Genomic DNA, 23,192 nt, shown 5'->3' with positions numbered 1-23,192 from the left:
TCAAAATTTGCATTTTCAACAAAATACTTAGGTGTTTTACATGCACATTAAAGGTTGAGAAGCACTGTGCTAGGGAATGACCAGAGACTCCTACAGATTATCAGGAAAAAGCCTTTCTGTGAAAAACACATTAAGTTGACACCTGAATGCCAAAAGGAGTCACCCATGAGAAATATCAAGGAGAACATCCCAGCCTAAGTTTATACATGAGGAAAAGTGGAAATGGAAATGAGCTTCATATTTTTGAGGGAAGAGAAAGGAAGTTTATATGGTTGACGTAAATAAGCAAAGTAGACTATGTGCTACAAGAAGAGGTTGGAAAGGACAATAAGAGGCCCAGCACAGTGGCTCACACCTGTAATTCCAATACTTTGGGAGGCTAAGACCGGCGGATCACTTGAGGCCAGGAGTTCGAGGCGGGCAGATCACTTGAGGAGGGTGGATCACTTGAGGCCAGCCTGGCCAACACAGTGAAACCCCATCTCTACTAAAAATACAAAAAGTAGCTGGGCATGCTGGTGCATGCCTGTAATCCCATCTACTCACGTGGCTGCGGCACGAGAATCACTTGAACCCAGGAGGCAAAGTTTGCATGAGCCAAGATCACCCCCACTGCACTCCAGCCTGGGCAATAGAGCAAGACTCTGTCTCAAAAAAAAAAGTACAAGCACTAAATGATGTAGGGCCTTAAAAGCCATGGTAAGTAATGCAGGATTTTAAGTAGGATTAAGAACAAGGAGAAAGTTTTTCTATTGTGTTGGGTTTTTTTAATTTCCTTTTTTTTTTAATTAACCCCTCTAAGCAGAAGAGGCTGGGCGCGATGGCTCACGCCTGTAATCCCAGCACTTTGGGAGGCGGAGGCGGGCAGATGGCCTGAGCTAGGAGTTCAACAGCAGCCTGGGCAACACGGTGAAATCCCGTTTCTACTAAAATACAAAAAAAATGAGCCAGGCGTGGCGGCGTGTGCGTGTAATCCCAGCTACTCGGGAGGCTGAGGCAGGAGAATTGCTTGAACCTGGGAGGCGGAGGTTGCAGTAAGCTGAAATCGTGCCACTGCACTCCAGCCTGGGCTACAGAGACTCTGTCTCTAAAAAAAAAAAAAAGAAGCAGAAGAAGGTTTAGATCAGGGTACAAGATATTATTGAAGATAATAAAGATTGATAAAAGATTGCTTTAGAAAATAAGATTAGGAATGCAAAGTGGAAGCAGAATGTGTGAGTTATATAGTATGTGAATTATTTTCTTTTGTTTTTTCTTTTTTTGAGATGGAGTTCCACCCTTATTGCCCAGACTAGAGTACAATGGAGCGATCTCAGCTCACTGCAGCCTCCACCTTCTGGGTTCAAGCAATTTTCCTCCTCAGCCTCCTAAGTAGCTGGGATTACAGGCACCTGCCGCTATGCCTGGCTAATTTTTCATATTTTTAGTAGAGATGGGGTTTCACCATGTTGGCCAGGCTGGTCTCAAACTCCTGACCTCAGGTCATCCACCAGCCTTGGCATCCCAAAGTGCTGGGATTACAGGCATGAGCCACCGCACCCAGCTGTGAATTATTTTCAATAAAACTACTATGTATTTTTTTACGTGACAGTAGAAATTAGGAAACTATTCAAATAGTTAAGAGATATCTACGGTCTGGACACAGTGGATCATGCCTGTAATCATAGCAATTTGGGAGGCTGAAGCAGGCAGATCACTTGAGTCCAGGAGTTCAGGACCAGCCTGGGCAACATGGTGAAACCCCGTCTCTACAAAAAATACAAAACTTAGCCAGGTGTGGTGATGCACACCTGTCGTCCCAGCTACACAGGGGACTGAGATGGGAGAATCACTTGAGCCCAGGAAGGTTAAGGCTGCAGTGAGCCGTGATTATGTCACTACACTCCAGCCTGGGGAACAGAGTGAGACCCTGTCTTAAAGAAAATAAATAAATAAAAGAAAGAGAGACAGAAAGCAATGTCTATGATTTGGACCAGAGAGTTAGCATTGTAGGTTAGCAAACCGAGATCATGTAGCTAATAACAGTAGCAATTGCTAACCTTTACTGAGTATTTGCTAAGTACCAGGTTACTTTTCTAAGGAATTTCTGTACATTAACTGATTTGATCTTCACAACTACCCTTTGAGGTAGGTACTAATATTATCCCTGCTTTAAAGATGAAGAAACTGAGGCACAGAGAGGCAAAGTAACTTGTCCATGTTCCCAAAGCCAGGAAGTGGCATTTGTGCCCCACAGTACAGCAGGAAAGCAGGATGTTATAGTAGTGGAAGGACCGTGGGCTCTGGGATAATAACCTCCGGGTTCCTCACCTGACTCCACCGTTTCAACTCTAAATCATGATAATGTTTTTCTCCATGGTGGACTGAGCGTGTGATCACCACCCTGGCCAATGATGCCTAATGGGGAAGTTACCTTCTGGCATAGTCTTCCCCGATGCTCTTCAAAAGGAGGTCGGTGACTCGCTCCTTCCTGCCTTTGTACTTCTACCTGTGAAATCAGGATACCTGGACTGCTGCATCTTAAGAACATGAGAGGAAGGCTGGGTGCAGTGGCTCATACCTGTAATCCCAACTCTTTAGGAAGCCGAGGTGGGAGGATCACTTGAGCACAGGAGTTCAAGGCCACAGTGAACTATGATCTATGATCGACCACTGCACTGTAGCCTGGGCAACAGAGCGAGACTCTATCTCACAACCAAAAAAAGAACATAAGGGGAAACATTGTTGACACAGGCAAGATAATCATAATCTTGACATGTCATAAAGCTTAATTGTATTGACACTGTTTCCACATAGCTAGGGTGATAATAGCAAAGGGAATACAGGGCCTATGTGTTCTTTGGTGCTTTAGGTTGGACTGGATAAAATATCTTTATTGTATTGATATTCTTTTTTATCATTATTCCTTTATTTTAGAGACAAGGTCTCGCTCTGTTGTCCAGGCTAGAGTGCAGTGGCTGAAGCATAGCACTGCAGCCTCAATTTCTGGGCTCAACTCCTGGGCTCAAGTGATTCTCTCAACTCAGTCTCCCCAGTAGCTGGAACTGCAGGTACGCACTACATGCCTGGGTAATTTTTTATTTTTTTTACTTTTTTGTAGACACAGGGTCTTACTATACTGCCCAAGCTGGTCTTGAACTTCTAGCCTCAAGTGATCTTCCTGCCTCAGGCTCCCAAAGTGCTGGGATCACAGACATGAGCCACTTGCCTGGCCTCTATATTTGATACTCTTTAGAAACTTAGGGAAAATGAGGGACCAGAATCTTTCAACAGAAAGTAAACATTTTCTTTTTAAAATTATATTTTAGGCCGGGCACGGTGGCTCACACCTGTAATACCAACACTTTGGGAGGCTGGGGCAAGCAGATCGTCTGAGGTCAGGAGCTCAAGATCAGCCTGGCCAACATGGTGAAACCCCGTCTCTACTAAAAATACAAAAATTAGTTGGGCATGGTGGCGCATGCCTGTAGTCCCAGCTACTTGGGGGACTGAGGCAGGAGAATCACTTGAACCCCGGAAGTGAAGATTGCAGTGAGCCAAGATTATACCACTGCATTCCAGCCTGGGTAACAGAGCAAGACTCGGTCTCAAGAAAACAAAACAAAACTATATATATATTATATATATATAATATATATTATTATATATATAAACTATATATTATATATAAACTATATTATATATAATATATATAAACTATATATATAAACAAAACTATATACATTATATATTATATATACATATAATGAAGCTTTGCTTCATTCTTAAGGTTATTTTAATACTTGGGGTCAATTTTTTTGAGAATTCATCTCCAACTGCATACTCAAAATCAATAAAGATGTAGTATAATGTGCAGAAAACTTACAACTTATTAGTAAAGTGGCGTTGAGCTAGAAACATTCCATAAAAAATTTCCAACTCAAAAACACCCATGATTAAAGGAAAGAATTGAAAACATACAAAATGACATATGTCTATATAAATGTAAGGTGTATCCAAAGTAAAGAAAACTATCCTTTTGGCTAAGTGTGGTAGCTCATGACTGTAGGAGGCCAAGGAGGGAGTATCACTTGAGTACAGGAGTTCGAGACCAGCCTAGGCAACATGACAAGACCCTGTCTCTACAAAAAACTCAAAAATTAGCTGGGCGGGGTGGCATGCACCTATAGTCCCAGCTACTCGGGGGGGACTGAAGTGTGAGGATCACTTCAGCTTGGGAGGTCAAGGCCACAGTGAGCCATGATCATATCATTGCACTCAGCCTGGATGACAGAGTGAAATCCTGTCTTAAAGTAAAATAAATACAAAATTTTAAAAAGAAAAACTAAAGAAAATTCATGAGGGACAACATTCTGGAAGGTAAAGAAAAAGAAAACTAACATTAGTAAGTACCTACTTGGGTGGATCTCTTGAGCTCAGGAGTTCAAGACCAGCCTGGGCAACACGGTGAAACCCCATCTCTAAAAAAAATACAAAAATTAATTGAGCATGGTGGCATGCACCTGTAGTCCCAGCGACTTGGGAGGCTGGGGTGGAAGGATCACCTGAGCTCTGGAGGTTGAGGCTGCAGTGAACTGAGATGGTGTCACTGCACTCCAGTCCGGGCAACAGAGGCCCTGTCTCCAAAAAAAAAAAAAAAAAAAAAAAAAAAAAGAAGTGCTTACTGTATAGCCAGTGCACAAATAGCACTTTCTGTATATTATCTTACTTCTCCAGAAAAACCCAAGTTAGGCTTTATTATTCCTTATACATGAAGAAACCAAAATACCTTAAAAAGTTAAGTGAATGTCCAAGCCAGGATCTGAAGCTAAGTGACCCAAAACACCAGGATCTCCCTCTCACTCAAACAACCATAATACTATAAACTAACGAAGGCTGTGCTCCCATTTGTCACAGGCAGGTAACAGAAAATCAAAACACAAACCTCTTTCAGGCTGTCATATTTGAGGTACTCAAGCCTTCTAGAGCAACCAACAACCCACTCCTCCTGGGTCTCCATCCTCCTCAACCTTGCTAGAGCTTGGCCCTGCCTACACACTAAGGTCAACTGCCTCTACTAATAAGTGGCACTCTTCTAAAGCCTATCAGCAGCAGGAGCTTTTTCTATGAAAAGCCCAAAGCCAAAGTGTTGGAGGGAAGAAATTCCTTTTCCTTCCTTTATTTTTTTGAGAAGGAGTTTCACTCTTTCATCGAGGCTGGAGTATGGTGGCACAATCTCCACTCACTGTAACCTCCGCCTTCTGGTTTCAAGTGATTCTCCTGCCTCGGCCACCTGAGTAGCTGGGATTACAGGTGCTCGCCACCACACCGGGCTAATTTTTGTATTTTTAGTAGAGACAGGGTTTCACCGTGTTGGCCAGGCTGGTCTCAAACTCCTGACCTCGTGATCCGCCCACCTCGGCCTCCCAAAGTGCTGGGATTACAGATGTGAGCCACCGCGCTGGCCAAGAAATTCCTTTTCATACACATCTAAAAGCCCTTATATTTTACATAACAGGCTCTTAAGAATTTTGATAATAACTAGGTTTATGTACACTTTGTTGAACTCCAAGTATAAAATATTAATATATTTAGCACTAAATGAAGATGTAAATGACCTAGTCTTCAAATCTGAAGATGACACCAAATTAGGAAGCAAATCATGCTGGGTCACGATCACAATTCAAGAAGATGTTGATGTGCTACAAAAGTTGGATGAAACTACCAACATAAAATTTAACTAAGGTGCATTTAGGCTTAAAAACTTAATTATCGGCCGGGCGCGGTGGCTCAAGCCTGTAATCCCAGCACTTTGGGAGGCCGAGACGGGCGGATCATGAGGTCAGGAGATCGAGACCATCCTGGCTAACATGGTGAAACCCCGTCTCTACTAAAAATTACAAAAAACTAGCCGGGCGAGGTGGCGGGTGCCTGTAGTCCCAGCTACTCGGGAGGCTGAGGCAGGAGAATGGCGTGAACCTGGGAGGCGGAGCTTGCAGTGAGCTGAGATCCGGCCACTGCACTCCAGCCTAGGCGACAGAGCGAGACTCCGTCTCAAAAAAAAAAAAAAAAAACAACTTAATTATCCTAGCTGGGCTCAGTGGCTCACATCTGTAATCCCTGCACTTTGGGAGGCCGAAGCAGGCAGATCACCTGAGGTCAGGAGTTTGAGACTAGCCTGGCCTACACGATGAAACCCTATCTCTACTAAAAATACAAACATTATCCAGGCGTGGTGGCACATGCCTGTAATCTCAGCTACTCAGGAGGCTGAGGCAGGAGAATCACTTGAACCCAGGAGGCATAGCTTGCAGTGAGCAGAGATCGTACCACTTTACTCAAGCCTGGGCAACAGAGCGAGACGCTGTCTCAAAAAAAAAAAAAAAAAAAAAAAAAAATACATACATAAATAAATACCTTAATTATCCTGGAAAGAATCAGTTTTAAAAAGTATAAAATAGAGAGTTTAGTGAAGTAATAAATGGTTCAAAAATAATGATAAAGTGTCTATAGTGTACAAAGCTCTGTGCCAGAAACTGCAAATACAACCAGTGGTGAGCTGGATGGATGCTGTTAGGTGCACTCGAAGCAGTGAAGCTGGGTGTGATGGAGTGCATCTGTAATCCCAGCTACTCAGGAGGCTGAGGTGGGAGGATCGCTTGAGCCCAGGAGTTTAAGACCAGCCTGGGCAACATACCAACAAATCCATCTCAAATTTAAAAATAAATTAATTAATAAAATAAAATAAAAATGAAAACAAAACCAAAAAAAAATAGGTAGACACAAATAAGTGGATAAACAGCTCTAATAAAGTGTGTGGTATGTCATAAGGGGAAGGGGCAGATGCTATAAGATCACAGGGCCAAAGCTAGTAATCTAGGTTAGGGAGTTTAGGAAGGGTACTCAGAGGAAATGATGTTTCAATTGAGATCAGAAGGGCAGACAGAAGTGTGCCATGCGAAGGGAGGGAAGGAAGGAGGGAGATGTACTAGCCTGAAAGAAGGCCCAGAAACACAACAGTGTAGAACACTAAAGAAAACAGAACAAGTTCAGTTTGGCTGAGATGTAAAGTGAAAGGCAGAGAGAGGTAAGAGATGAATTACTGAAGGAGTACAAGGGAGCCAGATGAGGCAGGGTCTTGCAATGATAAGCAGTTTGAATTTAACCCTAAAGGCCACAGGAACCACTTAAAAGTTTTAAAGAATGCAGTGGCTTATGCCTTCTCTTAAGCCAAAAAGAAGGATACTGGAAACAGAGAAACACATTTTACTATCTTTATCTTTCAGCATATCATAGATAGCCAGCTGGAAAATACAATGGAAAAGAAAAGGATCCCACTCACAATAAGAATTCTAGGATAAAAATAATATTAACTTCCAGACACAATGACACACTTGCCTGTACTTTCAGCTACTCAAGAGGTTTAAGTGGGAGGATTACTTCAGAGCCGAGGAGTTTGAGACCAGCCTGGGGCCAACATGACGAAACCCCATCTCCACTAAAAATACAAAAATTAGCCAGATGCGGTGGCACACACCTGTACTCCCAGCTACTCTGGAGGCTGAGGCACGAGAATCACTCAAGCCCGGGAGGCGGAGGTTGCAGTGAGCTGAGATCACCCCACTGTACTCCAGCCTGGGTGACACAGCAAGACTCTGTCTCAAAATAAAAAAAAAAAAAGAAAGTGAAAATACAACCCATGGGATGGGAGAAAATATTTGCAGATCACATCTCTGATAAGGAATCTATATCCAGAATATATAAGGAAATTTTACAATTCAACAATAAAAAGACAAATGCCATTTTTAAATGGAAAAAGGATTTAAGCAGACATTTCTCCAAAGATATATAAATGGTCAATAAACACAGGAAATGATATTCAATATCATTAGTCATCTGGGAAATATAAATCAAAGTTAAATGAGATATCATTTCACATCCACTAGGATCACAATGATAAGAAAGACAGACAATAACTAGTGTTAGAGAAGATGCAGAGAAATTAGAAACCTCATACGCTGCTGACAGAAATGTAAATGGTGCAGGCTTGTTTGCTGTCTAGTATAATAATGTCTCCCCCCAGGTCAAAAGTTGGGAAGGCTTGTTTGCAACCCTTATAAAAGATGAGGTTTCCTAAGCTTGGGGTTCCTCAACCATGACACAAACCTGCTGAGTATACATCACCCACCTGGACTGATCTCTGAATAGCCCCATGGGACTTGAGGAACAAGGGGAACTGAGGCACACATAAAGCTCACATTGCCTAGTAGTCCATGATAAAGTTCTTTATCTCTGATCCAGGAGTTCCATGTCTTTTGCCAACATCCATGAAACAGTAACAGGCTAAAGTGTTATCTTGCAAGCTGGGTAAAATCTCAGACTCCTGAGAGTTGTTGACATCAAGAATTGTAATTGGCATGTAATCAACATATAATAAAAAATTTTAAATTATTAATAAGATATTTTGTGTTCTTTTTTTCTATTAGGTCTTAAAGATTTAGTATTTGACATCTGCAACACATCTCAATTTGGAAGCTAAATTTTCATTGGAAATATTTAATTTGTATTTAGACTTCATAAAATCTACAGTTGAGAAAAAGTAGATTCACTTTCCCGAGATGTTCCAAGAATATTTAAAAGTTTTCCAATAGCTCAGCAGTTTTCCAATAGGAGGATCAAGTATCCTTTTTAAATTTTATATTTAACTAAAATTAAATGAAATTAAAAATTTAGTTCCCCAGTCATATTACACATTTCAAGTGCTCAGTGTCTACATGTGGCTAATGGCGATGGTATCAAAGCTCAGGTCCAGTCAATCTTGAAAAAGAACAAAGTTGGAGGACTTATACAATCAGATATTAAAACTTATTATAAAGCTACAAAGTTAGGACTGTGTGATGCTGGTATAAGAACAGACCAATGGAATAAAACAGAAGCCCACACATACATGGTCACTTGATTTATGTTAAAAGCAGCACTGTGGTAGCCCAGAAAAAAAAGATGCTCTATATAAAAAATGTTGCTGGGTCAACTGGATATCCATGCAAAGAAAAATAAATCTTGACCCTAACCTAACATCATATACAAAAATGAATTCCAGAGGTATCATAGATCTAAACATGAAAGGTAAAACAATAAAGCTTCTAAAAGAACATATAAAAATACCTTCGTGACCTTGACGTAAGCAAAGATTTCTTAAATAGGACACACACAAAAAGATCGCTAAATTGGACTACACTAAAATTTAGAACTTCTTGGCTGGGTGCAGTGACTCACGACTATAATCCCAGCACTTTGGGAGGCCAAGGCGGGCAGATCACCTGAGGTTAGGAGTTCGAGACCAGCATGGCCAACATGGTGAAACCTCATCTCTACTAAAAACACAAAAAATTAGCTGGGTGTGGTGGCACACCCCTGTAGTCCCAGCTACTCAGGAGGCTGAGGCAGAAAAATCACTTGAACTGGGGAGGCAGAGTTTGCAGTGAGCCGAGATTATGCCACTGTACTCCAGCCTGGGTGACAGAGTGAGACTCTGTCTCAAAATAAATAAATAAATAAATAATAAAATAAAATTTAGAACTTCTTCAGCTAGGCACAACCCTGTAGTCCCAGCTACTTGCTAAGGTGGGAGGATCGCTTGAGCCCAGGAGTTTGAGGCTGCAGTGAGCTATGACTGCATCACTGCACTCCGGCCTGGGCGATGGAGCAAAACCCCATCTCTAAAAAAATTAAAATTAAATAAGTAAAATAAAATTTGGAGCTTCTGTTCATGAAAAGACTCCATTAGCAATGAAAATGCTAAATTGGACACAGTGGCTCGTGCCAGTAATCCCAACACTTTGAGAGGCCAAGGTGGGAGGATAGCTTGAGGCCAGGAGTCTAAGAACAACCTGGGCAACATAGAGAGATGCTATCTCTATAAAAAATTTTAACAATTAGCTGGGTGTGGTGGTGCATGCCTGTCGTCCCAGTTACTTGGGAGGCTGAGATGAGAGGGCTGCTTGAGCCCAGGAGGTCCAGGCTACAGTGAACCATGATTGTACCACTGCACTCCAGCCTGGATGACACAGAGAGATGTAATCTCAAAAAAAAAATTTTTTTAATGAAAAAGCTGGCCTTACACCACTTACAAGATAAGAGATAAATGAAAAAATAAAATTAAAAAGCAAGCTACAGACTGGGAGAAAATACTTGCAATCTATGTATCTGACAAAGGACTTCCATCAAGATTATATAAAGAACTACAACTCATTAAGAAACAGACAATGTGCATGTCACAAAAGAGCCTATCCAAATGTCCAGTAAATATATAAAAAAGTATTTAACTTTAAAATGTATCAGAGAAAAGCAAAATAAAATCACAATGAGATATCAGTACACACTTATTAGAGTGACTAAAATTAAAAAGAATACCAGCTGTTGGTGAGGATGCGTGGTAACTGAAATTTCACACACTGCTAATGGAAAGATACACTGATATAACCATTTCAGAAAACTGGCCTTGTCTACTAAAGCTGAACATACGTATAAAACATGATCCAGCAATTCGATTATTTGGTATCTGCCCAATAGAAAGCATACATATATGCACCAAAGATATGTACAAACATATTCATAGCAGTACTATAGGCCTGGGCAATATGGTGAGACCCCATCTCTACAAAAAATACAAAAATTAGCCAGGCGTTGTGGTGCTCGCCTGTAGTCTCAGTTACTCAGGAGACTGAGGTGGGAGGATCACTTGAACCTGGGAGGTTTAGGTGGCAGTGAGCTGTGATCGCACCACTGTACTCCAGCCTGGGCGACTGGGCAAAACCCTGTTTCCAAAAAAAAAAAGAAAAAAGAAGAAAGAAAAAAGAAAAATTAAAGTTAACAGCAGTTGTCTTTTCTGTATTTTCTACTGTAAACATGATGTAGTATTTTTATAATTAAAAGTAATTTACTTTTAGGCTATGTGCAGTGGCTCACGCCTGTAATCCTAGTACTTTGGGAGGCCAAGTTGGGCAGATCATGACGTCAGGAGTTCTAGACCAGCCTGGCCAACATTGTGAAACCCTGTCTCTACTCAAAATGCAAAAGTTAGCCAGGCATGGTAGCATGTGCCTGCAATCCCAGCTACTCAGGAGACTGAGGCAGGAGAATCTCTTGAACCCAGGAAACAGAGGTTGCAGTGAGCTGAGATCACACTATTGCACTCCAGCCTGGGTGACAGAGCAAGACTCCATCTCAAAAAAAAAGAAGGAAAAAAAAAAGTTTTTTAAATAGAAAAAATATTAAATCAAATACAAACAGGAGAGACCTGTTTTAATAACTCTAAGAGTTGCAAGTAAGATATGAATGTGACCTGACCACCAAAAGTTAATGCAACAGGACACAGAAAATATAACCTACAACAGGGCTCTAGGCTGACCGTATTTGAAGGAATATATTGTGATATGGGGTCACATTTTCAGAGTGTCATTCAGAAAGTAGATAGTAATCTCAAGAAGGGGAAGAGTTCAAGGATCTAGAAATTACGTTGTGAGACTTGACGGAGAGCACAAAAGACTGCTGACATTAACAAGACACTTAGCATACAGCATCCCAGCATCCTGCATGTAGCATATGCATGGCAGCAAGAAGTGCTTGGGAAATGAATGAATGAATGGGAGAAATACAATAAGCCTTTAATGTTTTAAAGGTGATTAAATGGAATTGGGACAAGGTGGCACCCAATAATTTGATAAACAATGAGTAAATGAGTAAATAAATGAATGAAATATTATCAGTCTTGATATGTTAAAAGAACGGTCACACATGGAATCAGTATTAGTGTTATATATACTGTACCTGAGGAAAAATTCAAGATGAATGGGGAGAAGTTACATAAATGCTCAAATTTCATCCTACTTAAGAGTTTTCTCAAAATTAAGGCTATCCAAAAATCAATAGGATGCCTCAAAAAGAAGCAGTTAAGGCAGAAGCTACATGTCTAACACTGTTTGACTATATGGCCCAGAGGCCCTCTGTAGCGCTAATACTCTATGCTTCTATGAAATGCCATCTTGAGGATGGGCACAGTGGCTCACATTTGTAATCCTAGCCTTTTGGGAGGATGAGGTGGGTAGATAATCTGAGGTCAGGAGTTCAAGGCTAGCCTGGCCAATATGGCAAAAACCCATCTCTACTAAAAATACAAAAATTAGCCAGGTGTGGCGACAGGCGCCTGTAGTCCCAGCTACTCAAGAGGCTGAGGCAGGAGAATCACTTGAACCTGGGAGGCAGAGGATACAGTAAGCCAAGATCGCACCACTGCACTCCAGCCTGGGCAACAGAGCACAACTCTCAAAAAAAAAAAAAAAAAAGCCATCTTTAGATCTTGCTGTGCAACAAATAATTCACAATCACCAATCACTCCAGTTCCTTTTGAAACCAGTATCCATTTCTTACTAAATGAAGATAGTTTACCTGCATAGTATAAATCAAATTTCAACAGCTTTCTTTGAAACATAATGGCAAAAGAAGTACTTCATAGCCTGATGTGGTAGCTCACAACTGTAATCCCAGCAATTTGGGAAGCTGAGGCGGGCACACTACTTGAGCCCAGAAGTTTGAGACCAGCCTGGGCAATACGCTGAAGCCCTGCCTCTACCCCTGCCCAAAGAAATTATAGATTTAGAGGTTCAAGAAAAAAAATACAAAAATTAGCCGGGCATAGTGGTGGCGGCTTGTGCCTGTGGTCCCAGCTACTCGAGAGGCTGTCAGGAGGCTCACATGAGCCCAGAAGGTTGAGGCTGCAGTGAGCCGTGATCATGCCACTGCACTCCAGTCTGGGTAACAGAGCAAGACTCTGTCTGAAAAAAGAGGTAATTCATAATTTCTAAGAACCTCTAGGTATTCAGAGTATTCAGAGGAAAGGTAGCGAAGTCCAGGAGAACAAAAACCATCCCTGGTTATCTACAGCAGCCCTTTGCACAATCTCAGAAAAATCAAATCTGCATTTTCTGGAATTCAAAGCACTGAATTCAGACTAGGCCCTTGGCCATTGTTAACATAATGAGCCTCTCCAGAATTAAAATGGCTCTAGAAATTCTGTGTAAAGTTGAGTTCATTCCATTTCTACTCACTGACTAGAATCCACCACCTCTGGCATGTCATGGTTAATATTTCAATTACATACATTTATGTAACATTTCTGATAGTTTTCAAAAGACTTTCTCACATAATAACCTATTTGAGTCTCATAAATGACCTGCAAGGAAGGTAGGAAAATGAATCTCATTCTACAAATGAGAAATGGAAATACCAAATCAAATGATTGATCCAGTACTGCAGAATGAAACAAAAATCGCAATCTAGTCTTTTCCAGACCAGGTTTTATTAGTCATCTGGTATCCCATATGTTCACCGTTCCTAAAACAGAACTGATCAAAATACTTCAAAGTAACAGTTATGGAATAAAGGAGCTTCACTTCTTCACAAAGAGAAAGAAGACGGTTGCCAAAAAGAACACATGCTTAGTTAAATGAAATCAAAACTATATAAGGAATTCAGATTTCCAGTTTAAAATGTTTATCCAACTGCTCTGAGAAAAATGCACAATCAGGAAAAGCACTTTAATATTTCTAAAGGACTGGATTAAAATTTCAGCTGTAAACTTCATTACTGTAATTAGATTTTTAATGCATATTTATTAAACATCCACTTAAATACTGTGTTCACAATTATTCATGAGTTATTTGTACATTTGTGTTGATTTTAACAAACTGTAAACAGTGGCCACTGACCAGAAATGTTCTCCTGCAATGACAGAAGCCCATACTAAGGTCATTGGCAGCCCATTTTATGCTCTATTATGTTCCAATTATACCTAAAAGATAAATATTCAGTTGCTTTTTTGAAAACTGCAGTGGTCATCAATGACCCAAAAAGTCAGACTTACCATTGACATTAAAGACCTATGTTTCATTCTGTGATGAATAAACAAAGTACAGGACAGAAGAAAATCAAATCTTAATTAAACTCTTTCTTTAGAAAAACAACATAAGCCATCATCAAGGAATGCATTGCAAGATGATTTACTTTATTTATAAAAGGCTGAGTTAGGGGCTTTAAAAGGGTGCTTTTGATTTAAATAGAAAAATTATGAAAATTAAAACTAAATGCTTTCTGGTTATCATTCTTTTCCCTCAGAAGCTAGTTAATCTTAAATGTGCCAATGTGTATAACTTTACAAAAGGAAAAAAATAGTACTTTAAATTTCATGATAACAAATCAGTAAAATAATGACTAAAAATCTGAATAAAGCTATTCTGAAGTAATTATAGGCATGGCCCAGCATACTGAGTAACTCCTTAATATTCACCCTGTTCACATACTACTTAATAAAGACATCTAAAGGATCTAATTTTTTTCAAAAGATTTTTAAACCCATTCATTTGTTATGTTAGTTTAAATTTTATACACACACACATATAAATGAGAATTTCAAAATGGAATCCATAGGAGTTGCATTTAAATTATATTATGAAGAAATGGAGGAACGAATTACATGTTCAGGCTTAAAAACTTGTTGAAAACTGCCACCTAGTCAAGAGTATGGATAGATAACATGTTGATAGAGTAGCTTCTGGGATGGGAACAATGAAGAGAAGAAATAAGCAGGATAAGCAGGATGGTAAAAGGAGATTATGAAAGAGATTCTGGAGATTAAAGTATCAGGTATCTCCAGGCAAGGAGTAGAAATGGTCCTCAATAGAGAACCTTGGGCAAGGGAAGCAAAAGACAGCAGGAAGAGCTAGCATCCATAACGCTTTTAGGAGAGAAGATAGAGCTAGGTGGGGTAGAGCACGCCTGAAGTCTACTACTGGAGACTGGGGTTGTAGGATCACTTGAGCTCAAATTAGAGACCAGGCTGGGCATGGTGGCTTATGCCTGTAATCCTAACACTTTGGGAGGCCAAGGCAGGAGAAAAGCTTGAGCCCAGAAGTCCAGACCAGTGCAAGCAACATAGTGAGACTGTGTCTCTAATTTTAAAAAGAAAAAAAGAAAAGGCCAGGCGTGGTGGCTCACACCTGTAATCCCAACACTTTGTAAGGCTGAGACAGACAGATCACTTGAGATCAGGAGCTCGAGACCAGCCTGGCCAACATGGCAAAACCCATCTCTACTAACAGCACAAAAATTAGCCGGGTGTGGCAGCTCACACCTGTAATCCCAGCTACTCAGGAGGCTGAAGCACAAGAATCACGTGAACCTGGGAGACGGAAGTTGTAGTGGGTGACAGAGCGAAACTCCAATTTCCAGAGTCAAGGATACTTATCTTTTGAGCTATTGACAGCTTTTAACAATTAAGTAAAGTATACTCCTGTAAACAAAATTTGGAGCATAATTTTTTCTCTCTACCTGATTTCTCCAGAACTTGAAAACAATTAGTGAGTATCTTAACTTATGGCAATAGTTATTTGCTTAAGTGCAATAATAATCTGTTTTCATTTGTAACAGGGCACAACTGGAGAAACTGGTTATTTTACCAAGGTTTTGACTGAAGTGGTGTGCTTTCCTTTAAGGAATCAAACTTGACTTACAGAGCCAATAAAAGCTCCTTTAGAAACTGGCCTCATATCTTGTCTACACAGTCCCTACACAGGGTTCCTGATCTGTAGTAAGTAAATAAGTAAAGTACAGGCCCAGGAGCCCCAAGTTATCTTGGAACCTCAAGAGAAGAGGTATTTACTCAACTCATAGGTATTTGAGGGTACAAACCCATGGCTGGGCTCGGCTTTTATAAAAAAAGTCTTACCTGAGATTCCTTCTATGGAACAGAGTTCCATCAAAGCCAATTTTAAAAGCCTATGTGAAAAATAATTATTTTTCCTGTACTTCATACAAATATCAGGCCAAGTATAATAAAGCAAATTGGTCTTCCCATGATCTGTCTTTAGTAAAAATGGGAGACTAGAGAGAAAAATTATGTTTCAAGAACTATGGTATACCTGTTATTAAATTCTAGTCTAGGGCTGGGAGTGATGGCTCACGCCTGTAATCCCAGCACTTTGGGAGGCCAAGGTGGGCAGATCACCTGCAAGAGTTTGAGACCAGCCTGGCCAACATGGTGAAACCCTGTCTCTACCAAAAATACAAAAATTAGCAGGGCATGGTGGTGGCACCTGAAATCCCAGCTACTCAAGAGGCTGAGGCAGGAGAGTCATTTGAACCTGGGAGAGGGAGGTTGCAGTGAGCTGAGATCATGCCAATTGCACTCCAGCCTGGGCAACAGAACAAGATTCTGTCTCAAAAACAAAAATATATATAGTCTCATCAGTTGTTTTTAAGTTTTTTCACAATTTAGACTGATTCTGCTTACTCTTGTAAATCAATCAGTGATCTCTGGTTGCTGCTCATAAGAATCAAGAGGGATAGCCGGGCGCGGTGGCTCAAGCCTGTAATCCCAGCACTTTGGGAAGCCGAGACGGGCGGATCACAAGGTCAGGAGATCAAGACCATCCTGGCTAACATGGTGAAACCCCGTCTCTACTAAAAATACAAAAAAAAAATTAGCCGGGCGTGGTAGCGGGCGCCTGTAGTCCCAGCTACTCCGGAGGCTGAGGCAGGAGAATGGCGTGAACCCAGGAGGCGGAGCTTGTAGTGAGCCAAGATCGCGCCACTGCACTCCAGCCTGGGTGACAGAGCAAGACTCTGTCTCAAAAAAAAAAAAGAATCAAGAGGGATGGGTAATGTACAAATCTGGATCAATATGCTAATCCTGGGCACATACTGGAATCAGTCAGCAACCCCACATCAGCTTGGTTCCAATAGTTGCCCAGTTCATGGAAAGCCTTCTAAGTTCCTTTACTTGGGATTATTTTATTTGTTTTACCTATTATGGAATATATTGCTACTGTACTCTTTGTGAAGGAATGCAGGATAAGCTTACTCAATGTTCTCTTAAATTGAACAGTTATTAATCTTCCAGATATCACCTTTTGTCAGAACTCAAAAGTTATGAGTGGCCCTCGCCATATCAATGCTTTCTGACTGAGCTCCTCTCTACCCTGAATACAAGAGACCCTAATAGTTAGGCAGGAATAGCATTGCCCCTATTCGGCCTCAAGAAGTTGCAGAAGATGGATCTTTGTTTCTCTTCAACCCTTAGGATTAAGGGTTTCCTTGTAAAAGGGAGTGGGGGAAATGTCAGAGGCGTTTGAACCCGAGCAACTCCATTTTGAAGAAGGGCTGGGTAAAATAAGTCTGAGACTTGGTGGGCTGCATTCCCAGGAGGCTAAGGCATTATTAGTCACAGGATGAGACAGGAGGTTGGCACAAGATACAGGTCATAAAGACCTTGCTGATTAAACAACTTGCAGTAAAGAAGCCAGGCAAAACCAAGATGGTGATGAGAGTGACCTCTGGTTGGCCTCACTGCTACACTCCCACCAGCACTACTTGACAGTTTACAAATACCTGGCAATGTCAGGAAGTTACCCTATATGGTCTAAAAAAAGGATGCATGAATAATCCACCCCTGGTTTAGCATATAATCAAGAAATAACCATAACAATGGACAATCAGCAGCCCTTGGGGCTGCTCTGTCTATAGGGTAGCCATTCTTTCATTCTTTTACTTTCTTAATAAATTTGCTTTCACTTAAAATAAATAAATAAATAAATAAACCCCACAAAATTCAAGACCAGCCCAGGCAACAGAGTGAGGCTTGGTCTTAAAAAAAAAACAAAGAAAGAAAACAAGTGTTGAATATACTCAGCCAGAAGCAGAATGACATTTTTTTTTTTTTTTGAGACTGAGTTTCAATCTTGTCGCCCAGGCTGGAGTGCAATGGAGGTGATCTCGGCTTACTGCAACCTCCACCTCCAAGGTCCAAGCAATTATCCTGCCTTAGCCTCCCAAGTTACTGTAATTATGGGCATGCGCCACCACACCTGGCTAATTTTGTATTTTTAGTAGAGACAGGGTTTCACCATGTTGGCCAGGCTGGTCTTGAACTCCTGGCCTCAGGTGATCCACCCACCTCGGCTTCCTAAAGTGCTGGAATTACAGGCGTGAGCCACGGCGCCCAGCTCTAAATGACTTTTTTGTCAGAGAACTTCAGAGCATATCACTGCACCAGGTCCTAGGCTGAACTACCAATTTCTGGACCCTGACATCTATTAATTTTGTGGTACTTCTTGTGAAAAGACAAATCTGAAAATAGTCATATCCTATTTAAATATTCGTCATTTACTTAAAGAGAATAAAGCTCTTGAAGTATAAAGCAGTGCTAATCTACAGTAAATCAATAATCCATTTTAGGCCTCTGAATTTTCTTTTTATCAGTTCTACTTTTGGGCACATCCTACTACACCTCCTCCTCCCTCCACCCCAGAACTACATCCAGGGTACTAGCTATGCCTAAGTAGTAAGCTATGCTATACTTTAAAAAAATAATGATCTATAAAATCCTCCATTATCATAAAGATAATCAGTCTCAGGAATAGACATGACCTTCTTTTCTAATACAATAAATATTAACAAAAATCAAAGAAACATGAAATAAGTTTCACATAAAGATATTCACCTAATTGGATAATAAAAAGTTAAGTTCAGGCCAGGCGTGGTGGCTCACACCTATAATCCCAGCACTTTGGGAGACCAAGGCGGGCGGATCACGAGGTCAGGAGATCGAGACCATCCGGGCTAACACGATGAAACCCCATCTCTACTAAAAATACAAAAAATTAGCTGGGCGTGATGGTGTGCACCTGTAGTCCCAGCTACTCAGGAGGCTGAGGCAGAAGAATCGCTTGAACCTGGGAGGCGGAGGTTGCAGTGAGCCGAGATCACTCCACTGCACTCCAGCCTGGACAACAGTGAGATTGTATCTCAAAAAAACAAACAAACAAACAAAAAGCAAGTTCAGATGCTATAACCAGTGAGTGTTAAGGGAAACAGAAAATAAGTCCAAAGACTATTTTCTTAACTAGTAATATGTACTACTAATAAATTGTACCTTGGCAAGTAACATGTAAAAGAGAAACAAAATATGTATAAATGAATAAATAAATAAATAAATAAATAAATAAATAAATAAATAATAAACTATACCAATTCATATGGCTGAGGAGGGTTAGTTCTACTCACATTAATACCTAATCGGGGGGTGGGCCTGGTGGCTCAAACCTGTAATCCCAGCACTTTGGGGGGCCAAGTTGGGCAGATCACCTGAGGTCAGGAGTTCAAGACCAGCCTGGCCAACGTGGCGAAACCCCATCTCTACTAAAAATACAAAAAAATTAGCTGAGCAGTGGCGGTGCATGCCTGTAGTCTCAGCTACTTAGGAGGCTGAGACAGGAGAATCACTTGAACCCAGGAGCCAGAGGTTGCAGTGAGCCAAGATCACACCATCATACTCCAGCCTGGGTGACAAGAACGAAACTCCAACTTAAAAGAAAAAAAAAAAACAACCCCTAATACAGAATAAACTCCTGTGTACATATACTGAAGAGATTATGGAGTTAAATATGAATCATCATTTAATACAAGCACCTAAAAATATAATATTGTGATATTGTCAGCATAATAAAAAGAAATCATAAGATGTGATCCTCATATTACCTTGCTTCTATGAAACACATTTAATTTCTAAGGTTAGCTTAAAGAAAAGGGATTTCAGATAAGCTAATTTTTAGGTTTTAGAAAACCTATGAACATTTCCCTCCCTGGCTTCTCTCCTAGTCTCCTAAGACCACTCTATGAGGCCCCCTTCTTCTGCTCACAAAATGGCAAGTTTCCTCAAGCACTAGCCCTTAGCTTTTGCTTTTGCTTTTATTTTCTCTTCTTTTTTTAGAGACAGGGTCTCATTATGTTGCCCAGGCTTGTCTCAAACTCCTGGCCTCAAGCAATCCTCCTGCTTTGGCCTCATGAGTAGCTGGGATTTCAGGCACAAGCCACAGGCTCATTTCATCCTACATATATATTCCCAGGCTCATTCTTCTATTTTCATGGCTCCCAATACCTCATATTTTCTTTCTTAATCTCAGATCCCCAAGTGTCCTACAACTAACTAGACTTATTTACCTGGAACTATAAAAAAATGCCTCAAATTTAACAAGCCCCAAACTGAATCTCCCTCTAAAATCCTTTGGCCCTACCATTTTGTTTCGTTTTTGTTTTGTTTCTTTTGATTAAATTGCCCAAACTCAGAAACCTAAATTGCTTTTTTATTGTTTTACTTTTTACTTATTATGTCACCTGCAATAGGAAACCTAAATTTACCTTCACTCCTTCCTTTCCCTGTCTCCTCTAAGTATGTCCAAGTTTTATTTTATTTTATTTTATTTTATTTTATTTATGTTATTTTATTTTATATTTTGAGACGGAGTCTTGCTCTGTCCCCTAGGCTGGAGCACAGTGGTGTGATATTGGCTCACTGCAACCTCCGCCTCCTGGATTCAAGCGATTCTCCTGCCTCAGCCTCCCAAGTAGCTGGGATTACAGGCATGCACCACCATGCCCAGCTAATTTTTGTATTTTTAGTAGAGACGAGGTTTCACCATGTTGGCCAGACTGGTCTCGAACTCCTGACCTCAGGTGATCCACCAGCCTCAGCCTCCCAAAGTGCTGGGATTACAGGCATAAGCCACTGTGCCTGGCCAAGTATATTAATTCTATCAAAGAAGTGTCTCTGAATTCCCTCCCTCTGCTGCCCTGCTCTCCTTCACCACAGCAGTAATTCAGCCCCTAAACCACTCCCTAATACTCTGTCTACTTCAACTTCCTCCTAAATAATCACCCAGCTTCCAGTATTCTCCCATCCAGGCATTTCTGATCTGTTTTTCAGGTGGCCACAAGAACAATCACGCTAAAACAGATCTGATCACTTCTATTCCTAAGAAACTTCCACTAGTGTCCCACTGAGCTTAGACATCTTAACATACTGTAAGAGACTCTTCTCAACCAGATCAGCCCACCTTTACAGCTTCATCTCTAGCTGCTCTCTCAGAGACCATAAACCAATAAGGGCCATGTACAGCTCACATCCATACTTTTGCTAGAAATAAAAAATCTGGCCAGGCGCAGTGGCTCACACCTGTAATCCCAACACTTTGGGAGGCCGAGATGGGCGGATCACCTGAGGTCAGTAGTTTGAGACCAGCCTGACCAACACGTTGAAACCCCCTCTCCACTAAAAATATGAAAATTAGTCAGGTGTGGTGGCGGACGCCTGTAATTCTAGCTACTCAGGAGGCTGAGGCAGGAGAATCACTGGAACCTGGGAGGCAGAGGTTGCAGTGAGCCGAGATCACGCCATTGCACTACAGCCTGGGTGACAGAGCAAGACTCTGTGTCAAAAAAAAAAAAACCTCCCCTCTCCAAGCAGAGCTGCTTCCTCCTCTGTAGTCTTATAACACTTTAAACAGGCTTAGATCATGGTACAATGTGTTATTAATGTTCATTGTTACATTAAAAAACTATTATAAATAGCAGTTAAGTTTGTGACTCTGAAGCAAAAAACTGGGTTTAAAATCCAAGTTGGGGGCAACCCACTCAGGTCCCCTTCCACACTGTGGAAGCTTTATTCTTTTGCTTTTCACAATAAATCTTGCTGCTGCTCACTTTTAAAAAAAAAGAAAAAGAAAAAAAAAATCCAACTTGGGTGACCATCCCTGTTTATTAATCTATAAAATAAAGACAACAATTTTTATAGGGTTTTATGAAGATTAAATTATGAAACAGAAACTGCTAGCAAAATGCCTAGAACACAGAAGGGGCTCATCAAATGCTGGCTACCATAATATCATCTGCCTTTCAAGGCTATGGGCTATTCAAGGGCTGGAACTCAAGGACTGGAACTCAGTTTCATTCACTTTTCCTTCTTTTTTTTTTTTTTTTTTTTTGAGACAGGGTCTCATTTTGTCACCCAGCCTGGAGTGCAGTGACACCATCTCTCTCAGCTCACTGCAGCCTCGACTTCCTGGGCTCAAGTGATCCTCCCACCTCAGCCCCCAAATAGCTGGGACTACAGGCGTGCACCACCACACCCAGCTAAGTTTTGTATGTTTTTAGAGAGGGGGTTTTACCATGTTGCCCAGGCTGGTCTCAAACTCCTTAGCTCAAGTGATCCTCCCCCCTCAGAATCCCAAAGTCCCCAGATTACAGGCGAGAGCCACCATGCCCGGCCACATTACACTGTACTAAATAGTAGACTTCAAAAGATGAAAAATGAAGATAAAATAGAAATGTAAACAATAAATTACCCCCCAAAAAAATCAGGAAAGGGCCGGGCGCAGTGGCTCACGCCTATAATCCCAGCACTTTGGGAGGCCGAGGCGGTGGATCACGAGGTCAGGAGATCGAGACGATCCTGGCTAACACGGTGAAACCCCGTCTCTACTAAAAATACAAAAAATTAGCCGGGCGTGGGTGCGGGCCCCTGTGATCCCAGCTACTTGGGAGGCTGAGGCAGGAGAATGGCGTGAACGCATGAGGCAGAGCTTGCAGTGAGCCAAGATAGTGCCACTGCACTCCAGCCTGGGCGACAGAGCGAGACTCCATCTCAAAAAAAATAATAAAATAAATAAAAAATAAAATCAGGAAAGGGATAGAAAATAGATTTGTAAATCAGACTCCGAATACTGAACAAAATTTCAACTAAAATTTTCCTTTTATTTAAAGATGGGGGCAGGGCGCTGTGGCTAACGCCTGTAATCCCAGCACTTTGGGGGACCGAGACTGGTGGATCACCTGAGGTCAGGAGTTTGAAACCAGTCTGGCCAACATGGTGAAACCCCATCTCTACTAAAAATACAAAAATTAGCCAGTGGTGGTTGACATCTGTGATCTGAGGCGCCCACCCAGGCTGAGGCAGGGAGAATTGCTTGAATCCAGGAGGTGGAGGTTGCAGTGAGCCGAGATCATGCCATTGCACCCCAGTCTAGGAGACAGAGCAAGGCTTCATCTCAAAAATATATATATATACACAAAATAAAAATAAAGAGGGGAAGGGAGCATCCTTAGATACAATTAAATGGACCTCTAACCTAACTGCATTTTCATCTAATCTTCACACCCAGAACTGGCTAAATTTTGTATATTCCAGAAAATATAAGTACAGATTAATAGTACAGCCTTTATTTGAATTCAGAAGTTCTGACACTTACTAGCCATATATCTTCAGCAACCTTGGATTCGTGATCTCCAAAAGAGGATAATGAGGAATAATAAGATAATGTACGCAG

General features: G+C 41.1%; 1 protein-coding gene across 9 annotated transcripts in view; it reads right to left on the bottom strand.

Annotated features, from left to right (window-relative positions):
• Window positions 1-23,192, bottom strand: part of AFG1L (AFG1 like ATPase) — a 247,255-nt gene that overhangs the window by 191,414 nt on the left and 32,649 nt on the right. Inside the window, exon 2 of one of the 9 annotated variants that reach the window (XM_073022394.1) lies at window positions 4,397-4,460. The exons of the other annotated variants lie outside the window; for them this stretch is intronic. The gene's annotated coding sequence lies outside the window, so the exon portion shown is untranslated. The remainder of the gene's footprint in view (window positions 1-4,396; window positions 4,461-23,192) is intronic. 9 annotated transcript variants of the gene reach the window in all.

The sequence above is a fragment of the Chlorocebus sabaeus genome, chromosome 13 (assembly GCF_047675955.1).
Source record: "Chlorocebus sabaeus isolate Y175 chromosome 13, mChlSab1.0.hap1, whole genome shotgun sequence".
NCBI lineage: Eukaryota > Metazoa > Chordata > Mammalia > Primates > Cercopithecidae > Chlorocebus > Chlorocebus sabaeus.
This window is presented reverse-complemented; position numbering and strand designations above follow the sequence as displayed.